The 10,542-nt window shown below is 37.9% G+C and overlaps 1 long non-coding RNA gene across 1 annotated transcript; it reads right to left on the bottom strand.

The window, feature by feature from the left end:
• Positions 1–1,692: 1,692 nt before the first annotated feature.
• LOC107733730 (uncharacterized) lies at positions 1,693–10,158 on the bottom strand. Its single transcript, XR_001639012.1, has 3 exons — positions 10,015–10,158; positions 9,819–9,923; positions 1,693–1,844 (listed from the first exon to the last, which is right to left on the bottom strand). It is a non-coding gene; the product is annotated as an uncharacterized LOC107733730 (long non-coding RNA).
• Between the last annotated feature and the right edge of the window lie 384 nt (positions 10,159–10,542).

The raw sequence follows: 10,542 nt of genomic DNA, 5'->3' as shown, positions 1-10,542 counted from the left end.
TTTTGAAACGCAGTGAAAACGCAAGTGTAGACCAGAATCGTTTTCATTTTAAAACGCTGTTTAAAAACTAAAACGCACTAGTGTAAACGTAGCCTCAGACAGAAACATGCATCTTGTTGCTAGGAGACGCATGACAAATGAAAACAATGTTTTCTAAAATTGTCTCAAAATATCAAACCTGTTTGATATCCTCAAACTGGATGGAATCAAAGTCTGAAGCTAAAAAAATATGTCTGTGACCATCATACACTACGCGATTTTCTATGAAATGTCAACTCAAATCTGCAGACTGGCTCTGACTTTCGGCAACTAACCTCAACTTCTCCAGACAGTAAGTCAGCAGAAAATCGGGGCAAACATTGTGTCGTGTATTCCAGCCTTTACTTATTAGCTTACAAATGTCTCCAATAAGACCCTGAACAAACAGATCAATGTTATGACATTGGTTTGGGGGCCAGTTTTACACTATATCCAGCCAATGCAATACTTTAGGGCAGAACAAAACTTTCTTAATTCACTATAAGAATGTTCATTGCTTTTCCATGACTTTCAAAGAGTACCAGATCGGATCGGACCGGATCCCATGAACTTCACATTTACTTGCAGTTATATTTGAGTGGGATTTTGCATAGTCTAGCCACAGAACTCACCTGTTTGTCTAAGTATACAAGATGTAATCAATGAGTAATCAAATATTTGGAGGCTTAAACATGCATTCAGTGCCACATCTTTATGAGAAAGGAAAAAATGAAATCGCATCATATGACCCCTTTAAGTGCATCACCCAGGTCAACTGTATACATTTTATTTTTTATATTAATTTGTATCCATGATGGATGAAGACATGCTTCAATCACATTATCTGACAGTCCGACTTCATAAAAACCAGGCAGGTTCAACCCATAAAGTCAAACTTTACTGAACAATCGTTTCGCCAACAGCTACTTTTGCTTGCATCACCAAATCACAAACTTTCTCTGAAAACGAGTGACTTTTGGCTTCTGCATATCTCTGTCAGCATGGATGGATACACATATAGGGAAGCTACAAGGCACGTGTATGCCTTTACAAGCGAGAGTGAGACAAGCAAAACTAAAAGCAGGACAACCTGGTTGAAGTACCCTAGGTTTAGAGTCACTATGTCCCATAAGGACACCTAGAGCAGCTTCCCACATGGATTTTACATTAACTTTGACTTACAAGAGAGTGAGTGTGTTTATTTGTACACAACAGCCCTTGCAGTCCACACAAATATTATACCAAAAAAGGCATTATTAAACATAACCTGTTTTCCAGACGTACTGATCAAATAAATTAACATCACCATATAATCTAATCAAACCGAGCATTATACATCAGAATGAGTGCAAGCATGCACAGAAAACCCCGTCAAACATAGCAGCCCGGCACGTGAGAGCAGTGCAGTGAGAAATGACGGATACCAATCTGGATGCAGTTGCTCCTCCAGTAGACGCACGCGAACACACACGCATGTTCTCTAAAACGCCACACCAGCACTAAACACAGCTTACAAAGAGGCACACCCACATGCCGGCTTCCACAGACACAGACTGAAGCCACGCCGTGGCCCGCCCATGACGGAGAGCCATCTCTGGAGACACACGCTTACATGAGTGCTTCCTCGACCCAGCTAGCTGACCAACACGCAGGCAGAGACAAGCTACTTCTCTGTCTCTCTCTTTCCGTCGTTCTCGCTGGCTGCCTCTCTCTCTTGCTTCGCTCTCAAAGGCGTTGTGTAGCGGTTTTCCCCTCCTTCCGCTGTCTCAGTGATGTTGTCTCCCTCTCTCTCACTAGATCTTCCCACTCCTCGACAGTGAATCAGCCTGAAAGAAACAAAAAAAGGAGCGTGTGGATTTTTCACTCTTCTCTTCCTTTTTACTCCCCCCCCTTCGTTCTTACACAATCTGACAGTCATTGTAAAAGCAGACATACAAGCCCCCTGTCGCCTCTCTGATTTCCCTGTCTGTCTGTTTTTCTCTCTCATTCTCACTCTCAACATGCACAACTCTTTAACACTTACCAGCAACACAGACACTTGCAACAAAGTCTGATGAGGACGACTGTGAGAAAAAATAAGCAAACATGAAGTCCCATGGTAAATGCAGTGGTATCTGATGGAGAGCATTAGGCACTATGAAAATGCATGGTTTCATCCATCAAATAAGAAAGCTCATCAAAATATATTATGAATACACTGTATACTAGTGCTGTCAGTCAATTAAAATGTTTTATCATGATTAATCTCAGCTTCTTTGTATTACCGCACTTTCAACGAGAACAAAACAACATATGTAATTATAGTGTTATTATTGTGCGTACTGGGTTATTTAAGAGCATTCGTATTAGAATATGTGTGTGTATATATAGACACTAGAAAGAGGGAGATTTCTGCAAAAGTGCCCTTTACCCATCTCTCTCGGACAAAGAAACACATATTTAAAGGGGTCATAGGATGCTACATGCACTTTTACATTAACATTTAAAGGAAAATGCTACAAAAACGGCTTGATCTGAAAAGAGCTGTTTTTGACAGGGTAAAAAAGGTGTTTTTTACACTACCATTGAGAAATTTTAACCAAACTATGTTATAGACTTTTCATTAAGACCCTAAAGAATCATATCAACTTGTGGAAAATGGGCATCCTATGACCCCTTTAATGCTAATACTGAACTCGATGAAAATCGTAATTATTTAAAAGAAAAACAACTTTAGCCAACTTACAAAATAACTTGCGAATGAGATTTAAGGCGGAGGGCAAGATCATCAGTCAATAATGGCTTAAATTTTGGTGTTCACAATTACAAAGTTTGGTTCCTCACACAAAACTATTCTATGATTTCAGATGACATAATATTGTGAAATTTTATTACAATATAACATAACTACTATTTATCCATTTAAATCACCTTTCACTGTACAGAAAAGAGCAGCTCAAAACATTCTGCCTAACATCTCATTTTGTTTTTCATAGAATAAAAAAAATCAATACAAGGTTAGAACTTGGGCTGAGCAAATAATGACAAAGCTTTCATTTTTGGATGATTTATCATTTAAGAAGTTGTTAATGAGTAATAACTGAAATCTTGATATATCAGATTGAAAAAACTGTGAAAGCTGAATCGTTTTTAGAATGAGGAAAAGCACTTCAAATTACAACACTGATAAATGTGGCAGAATGCCAACACTTACATTCATTCCAAGAGAAGGACTAAAAGAGAAGGAATAAATAACTACAATTACAATGTGAATACCACAAATGAGTCCTATATAGTCTTAAAGCAGTCTCAAATATGGCAAATAGCACAGCAAGTATGTAAATCTGAAGCATTACATCAAAGCAGTTTCATGCACACTGCACAGTGACAGTTTAACAAACACAATAAAGCAAAATATGTCCCTCTGACAGAGAAGTCAAGCAATAAAATAAAAATACTGTGTGAAAGAGGAGAATTTTTGTCTGCATTTCCTTACTTTTAAAATGCTAATGTTAATAAAAAAAAAATTGATTTTGCAGAAGCAGTCGGTACGAGTCACATACAAGCATTCATATGTGAACGAGCAGAGAAAAGGGAAGTCAGCATGTTAGGATCACAAACAGGGTAAACCAACAATGGCTAAACAGATCAGCTCAGAATGAAAGAGTGAGTCAAAGAGCGAAAGAGTCAAACCATGAGTCTTAACCTGAACTCAATCAGAATGTGCCAACATTTGACAACCATACTCTAACCAAAGAAAATGGAAAGTAAGAAATCACTCAACACATTTGTCTGAATGCACAATTGTAATGCATTGTTGTGTCCTCTATAACAGAAAGACAAATGACTAAAAGGCTCCTATTTTCCCTTCGGAGATAATTAACAAATGATGCTTGTTGCAGACTTTTGGACATGATGACAGAGGACATCACAACTACTGGATAGACTGCAGCCCCTAAAGATATGGAGACCAAGGCAGTTTCCTCAGGGCCAACAAAAGACAATCATCTGCAGGGCTCCCTCACAACATAAATACTTTTTTTTTTAACAGCAAATCACATGTGGGTCAGACAAGGAATATTTAGCATCCTTCAGTCTGTAAAGGGCCTCTGAAGGCCAGAGTATTCGCAGTTCCAACTGAAAATTCCTGGTTGTGTGCATTTAGCTGCAGCCTTAATCTGCTCTTAATATGGTAAGCAGAGTACATGGGTGATTCAAGGTCCAAAGAGATATCGGTGAAGCCCTTAATCATTTAACACAAGCAGGAAACCCTGTACGTGACTCACAATCCTGAAAGACCCCGCTTGCCACAAAAGTAAGAACAAATCCCATTCATTTGATCCATAGAGAAATAGATTTTTAATGTTAATGAATAGGCTAAACCTTTCAAGACAGACATACCTTAATCTCTGAGGAGGTTAAGCGATGACATGCTACTGTAGAAACCAGAAGTCAGAATCATTACAACTTCATTTTTTTTCAAAACCGTGTTTAATAACAACACATAGCTCACGGCATCCAGCAGTTTGAGTCTTTTTCTATTACTTTTTAAAGCAGTCATTTGTCTGATTAGTTTTCTGACAAGACACTCAAAAGTGAGTACCACACCATAAAGAACCAGCAACAGACTTCTGTGCTTTAATCTCACTTTAACACCTTACCAATAAACCTATTTGTAAATATGTTTTGATGCTTGTAATGGTGGTGCTGTAAATAAAGTGAATTAAAAGACTAAACTTCTCAGACAGGTTTTTAACATGCTGACTGATAGCATGTTAAAGTACAGCCCGCATCTCTCAATTACTTGACAATTGTTTCACATTTTAAATGCACCACCACTCAGCAACTACTTACATATTTGTGATCTGAATATTTTGGTTAATATAATATAATATACACATAGTCAACAAATCAAATTAGAAAATGAAAGGGAAAAACTTCTATACAAAAATACTTCAAGACAGATCAAGGCTGCTGAAAAAGTTGGCCATCATTGTTGCCCTATATTGGATTTTTACATTCCCAGAATACCTTTAAACATAAAATTAACTGTATTTTTGGTATTAAGGAATAGAAAGTGTCAGTTTGATTGGGCCAGAGGAAATGTATATTGTTCATGGAGGTGACAAATATTTCATGCAAACAAATAAAATATAACACTGGCCATACAATAAAGCAAAAGACACAAGAGACTAAACAAGAGGAAAGTTGTGTTTCATCCCCATTAAGTGATCATTTTTTTAATAGGGCTGTTGGGCTATTCTACTTTACCAACCAAACCCCATCATCTTCTACATTCTGGCAGCAGCACACTCTCGGTTTCTTTTGCTTCCTTTGAGTGACAGGAGACACAATTCCACTGCGTCACTGTCGCAGTCAAGCATCTGTAAGCCTATCGCCGCAGCACTATCTGGGGATGTCCCGAAGCTGCCACACCAAATACAATTTTTCCATACAAATGAGGGGAGCACCCTTGAGATAATCATTTAATTCCTGAGCAGGTCTGGGAAGGAGGGGCTCTCCTGGTGAGGCCAGACTAACACAGACGCGCAGCATCAATCATTCTCAGCGTGCCACGGAGCAATATCTAAACATCCGCCACAAGCCTTCAATGCAGAATGTACATATATTTAAAATGAACTATTCTCAGATTTATTGTCGTAATTCCCATCAGTTTAATGAACAATATGGAAAAGGCAAATAAGCCCACATTTTCATGGCAGTATCATTCTGAATGGTTAGAAAAAGAACAATGTGACTGCTTATGGTAACAGAGATGGACTCCTGGTGGGAAAAAATTAAGGTTGTATATCCTACATCACAGCACACCATTTAAAAATGGGGTCAGCAAGATTTTTTTTTTTTTTAAAGAAATTAATATTTTTATCCACCAAGGACGCTTTAAATTGATTAGTGACAATAAAGGCATTTCTAATGTTACAAAATATTTATATTTCACATAAATGCTGTTCAAATAAATTGTAACTTTCTATTCATCAAGAATCATGACAAATAAAATGTACTGATAATGAGAAATGTTTCTCGAGTACCAAATTAGCATAACAGAATGATTTCTGAAGGATCATGTGACACTGAAGACTGGAGTAACGATGCTGAAAATTCAGTTTTGACATCACATTTTAAGATATATTAAAATGGAAAACAGAATAGTATTTCACATATTACTGTTTGTACTGTATTTTTCAAATAAATGCAGCCTTGGTGAGCATAAGAGACTTTCTAAAACAATAAAAAATATCTTACAAACCTCAAACTGCAACTTATGATATTACAAAAAGGTGCAAGAGAACTCCAGGCACTAGATCTTTAAATTATTCCTGTGAAAATATAGATATCTACTGCAAACACAGAATCATCCAAAGTTTCTAACGTCCCCTGAAAGAGTTTACAACTGATGGATATTTTCTCTTCAAGTAATCAGAGAAGAATCCCTGAAGGTGAAATCCAGCCCTTTCCAAGCAACATTTTCAATTTCACTAATCGGTGCTAATGTTACCCTGAAGCAAAGGAAATCTGTGAGCTCCCATCACAAGTCCCCTACAACAAGACTCATTCAAAATAAGTTGTTTACAAAGCCCTTCTAATATTGTTTTTCATGAATCTTCTTTTGGCTGCAAAGAGCAAATTCTTAACGTGGCTTTGGTTTGCTCTATCAGCACTTGCATGCAAAGACTGTGATGCACCACAAAAATAATTAAGCACATGCTCACATGTAAAGCAATGTGCTGCACGGTTATATTCAAAACAATAGTAATGAATATCCTTTGAATATGTATTTAAAGGGTTAGTTCACCCAAAAATGAAAATTCTGTCATTAATTACTCACCCTCATGTCGTTTCAAACCCGTAAGACCTTCGTTCATCTTCGGAACAAAAATTAAGATATTTTTGATGGAATCTGAGAGCTGTCTGGCCCTGCATAGACAGCAATACAACTGAAATGTTCCAAAGTCCCGACATGTAGCAAGGAGATCTGTAAAATAATCCATGTGACATCAGTGGTTCATCCGCAATTATACGAAGCTACGAGAATACTTTTTGTGCACAAAAGAAAAAAAAATAACGGCTTAGACGACGAATTGTTGAATAAAGTCTTTATTTTTTTTCTTTTGCGCACAAAAAGTATTTTCGTAGCTTCATATAATTGCAGATGAACCACTGATGTCACATGGATTATTTTACAGATCTCCTTGCTACGTTTCTGGACTTCGGAACATTTCAGTTGCGTTGCTGTCTATGCAGGGCCAGACAGGTCTCAGATTCCATCAAAAATATCTTAATTTGTGTTCCGAAGATGAACGAAGGTCTTACGGGGTTGAAACGGCATGAGGGTGAGCCATTAATGACAGAATTTTCATTTTTGGGTGAACTAACCCTTTAACTTCAAACAATAAGGAATATGCCACCACCCCAGTACAAGAGAATCACTGCTCTTATGGATTCAAAAGTAACAGAGCTTCAGCATCTCCATGAGGTTTTGTTTGTATGTAAGAGTTGTATGTTGCAGAAAGAGACGTGAATAATGAACGATTTCTCTGCAGTCAGCCACCAATGCTGCAGCCTCAAACAGAAACTGAGAAGACACTGTGGTCTAACTAAAACCTAAGAAGAGGAAATGAGAAATTTGTGAATGAATACTGGCAGATGAGGATGTCGGAGGACTCTGAGGACCTTTGCTAATCTGCTGCAGTCATTATTCAGAAGTGCTCTTATTCTTTCTCTCCACAGAGCTGGAGAAGAGCACTTAATGTGAGGTCAATTTAATAATGTCTTTTGCTCTTGTTTTATATAATCTACTTAAAAATTATTTTTCCATTAATAAGGCTCGCAGGATGTTCAAAAAATTCAGTCAAACAAGTCTATAGATGAAAATGTTATGTAGCACAACAAGCAACGCTTTTGGGTTTTTCATGCAAAGCAAACTTTAGACTTAATTATATGTTCAGAAATTAATTCTAAAGTGATTTATAAAGTTATACTTATGTTTAAAGTAAGAAATATGAATTGGTGTCTTTTTGAACAACTGCCAACATCTGTTTGAACTTTATTCAGTATTTGAATCGGTCAGATGTTACAGGTTGTTGAATGCACACCCAAGAATGTAGAACACAACACTTCTAAAACCTGAGAAATGTGTCAAAAAAGTCATAAATAAAAACAACCAGCAGATGAGTAATATGCGCCAGTGTTTAACACCACACACAGCACATTTGTTTAACTCAATCTGAGTGAAGCGCTAATCTAAAACAGCTCTTTTTAGGGTGTCTGAAGAATCCGGATATGCCAAGCTTTGTTTGTAACCAGTAATTTCATCTCAACTTGCACCTAAAGAGATTTCATCTTTTCTACCGTTTCCTGAAAGTTTCAGATCTAAATTACATGGATGGGGCATTGATATACAGTCAAATAATAAGCTCAATAAGGCTAACTGACACTATTGATGCGACAAAAAGCTATAACCACAAACCACTGAGACAGACTGGTTAAGCACAAAACCATCAATAAAAGGCAAGTTATCTTAGTGAGTAAATTAGCAAAATGGAGCAGTGCAAGACTTGATTAAATGAAACCAAAGTAATCGGTAAATCTGTAATTCTGCTCACTAAAAGTCAAGTAGGCTGAAGTTATGCACACATAGATTCATATGATTTTCTTAGCTATTTTACTTTCTGAAAGCAAGTATTGGACCATATTACTTATATTTCTTCACAATAACTCATTCATCACAAACTACTGTTGGACAGCAACCAATGCATTTTCTACATCATTATATTGATATACACACATAAAAGAACAAATGATCATGGGTCAATGACATGATGCTCATGTGTTTGATCCAGATAAATTTGTTGGCATAAGTTTTGGCATTATTATTATTTTTATTTTTCTAAAGACAATTTTGTTAATAAAAATATTATTTTGAAAAGTAATGAATGCTCACTCATGTATTTAAGATGCAATGAAAGAATATTAGTGCACCACTTGACATTTTTAATCATTAAAACATTTTGTAGACATGTTTTTTAACCATCATGAATACAAAGATTCAATTTCCAAGACATACGAGTGTAACGTATTATCAAAAGAGAAAATATTTATTGTAGGGCAGGGACTTAGTTCTATCCATCAGATGTTGACTGGATTTTGAGAACTCAAAAGTGGAGACAGATGAACATTAGCCTGCAGGTGTGGGGTTTAACTGGACTAAAAGTCTGGAGATGTCCTGCAGACCTCACCAGCCAAAGTCTGACGTTTCAAAGGAAAATCCAGTTATGACATTCTGATTAAACATTACATTAAACATCCCAGACATCCTTATTTCTCATTGACCCTCATGTTAACCAGCCTCACAGTCCCACATGCAGATGGTCCTTCACAGACATGCTGCTGGCCAACTGTCATTGTCTTGAGCTGTCAGATGCGAATCTGTTACCTCAAATGCAATGAATAAGCTGGCTAAAGAGAACAACAGAACGTCTTCCTGCGCCAATCTTGTCTTACAGTTTTTTAAACAGAGATTCTGTATTGTCGAGGCTTTTGCATTACTAAAATGAATTTGCCAATGGAAGGTGGGGCTGTCTCGGGAGATAAAAGTGGGAATTATGCGAAAAACACGCTAGGCCATAAGCAGAGCTCATTCCCCTGCTTCACAGCCTCCACGCAGCAGCATCAACTGTTTATATGCGCTGAATGATCGCAGGCTGAAATGAACCGAAGCTGCGTCACAGCCAGCCACGCGCTCCGTCAAATGGGACATTTAACATTGGTATTACAGTCATATGGCGGACTTTTTTTTTTACCTGTCGCTGGCGTCGGTAGGGAGACCAATGGGCTTCCCTCGCCTCCCTGAGTATGTGCGCGTCCTCCTTACAGGCTCGAAAGGAGTACGGATCGGAGAAGCACGTCTACAGAGAGAGCAAAGACTCAAGTGGTCACTACTAGAGTGTTGTCTCGAAAGGAGGGGCTGTATGTGGAAAGGCTGTGGTAGTTCCTTACCCCGGGAACCGCAGCTCAGACACACCACAGCGACGTCACAGGCAGGTTACCCTCTCTCACCCCGCGTCTCTTGCTACAGTCCGCGCCAGGTTCGGTTGCTCCGTCTCCCGCCTGCCCTCACTGCTCCATAGACGCTCCTGCTCGTGCTGCGCGACGCGAGGAAATCTCGCGAGAGCCGCTGAGTTTACAAGAGATGCGCCGCTTCTATGGCGCTCTGAGTGGAGGGGAATTCTCTTGGAATTAACAGGATTCCCACGGTCAGGGGAAACCTAGAAATAATTATATTATTTAACTAGACAATTTAACTAGAGAAAGTCGCGGAAATTAATACAATCAGTCAGATCCTTAATGAAATAATGAGCTTTTTTTTTTACTGTAAATATACATGTATACAGAAATGTTTAAGTAACCTGAGAGTATACACCTCTTTTTCGGAATAAATGGTTAATCCGAATCAGTGTTTTATTGTTAACTATTAAAATCTTTTCGTTAATTGAAATAAATCTTAAATGAAACTTATATATAGTT

Source organism: Sinocyclocheilus rhinocerous, unplaced genomic scaffold (genome assembly GCF_001515625.1).
Source record: "Sinocyclocheilus rhinocerous isolate Xijiao unplaced genomic scaffold, SAMN03320098_v1.1 scaffold789, whole genome shotgun sequence".
NCBI lineage: Eukaryota > Metazoa > Chordata > Actinopteri > Cypriniformes > Cyprinidae > Sinocyclocheilus > Sinocyclocheilus rhinocerous.
Note: the sequence above shows the minus strand (reverse complement) of the source record. Positions and strands in the feature narration are given on the sequence as shown.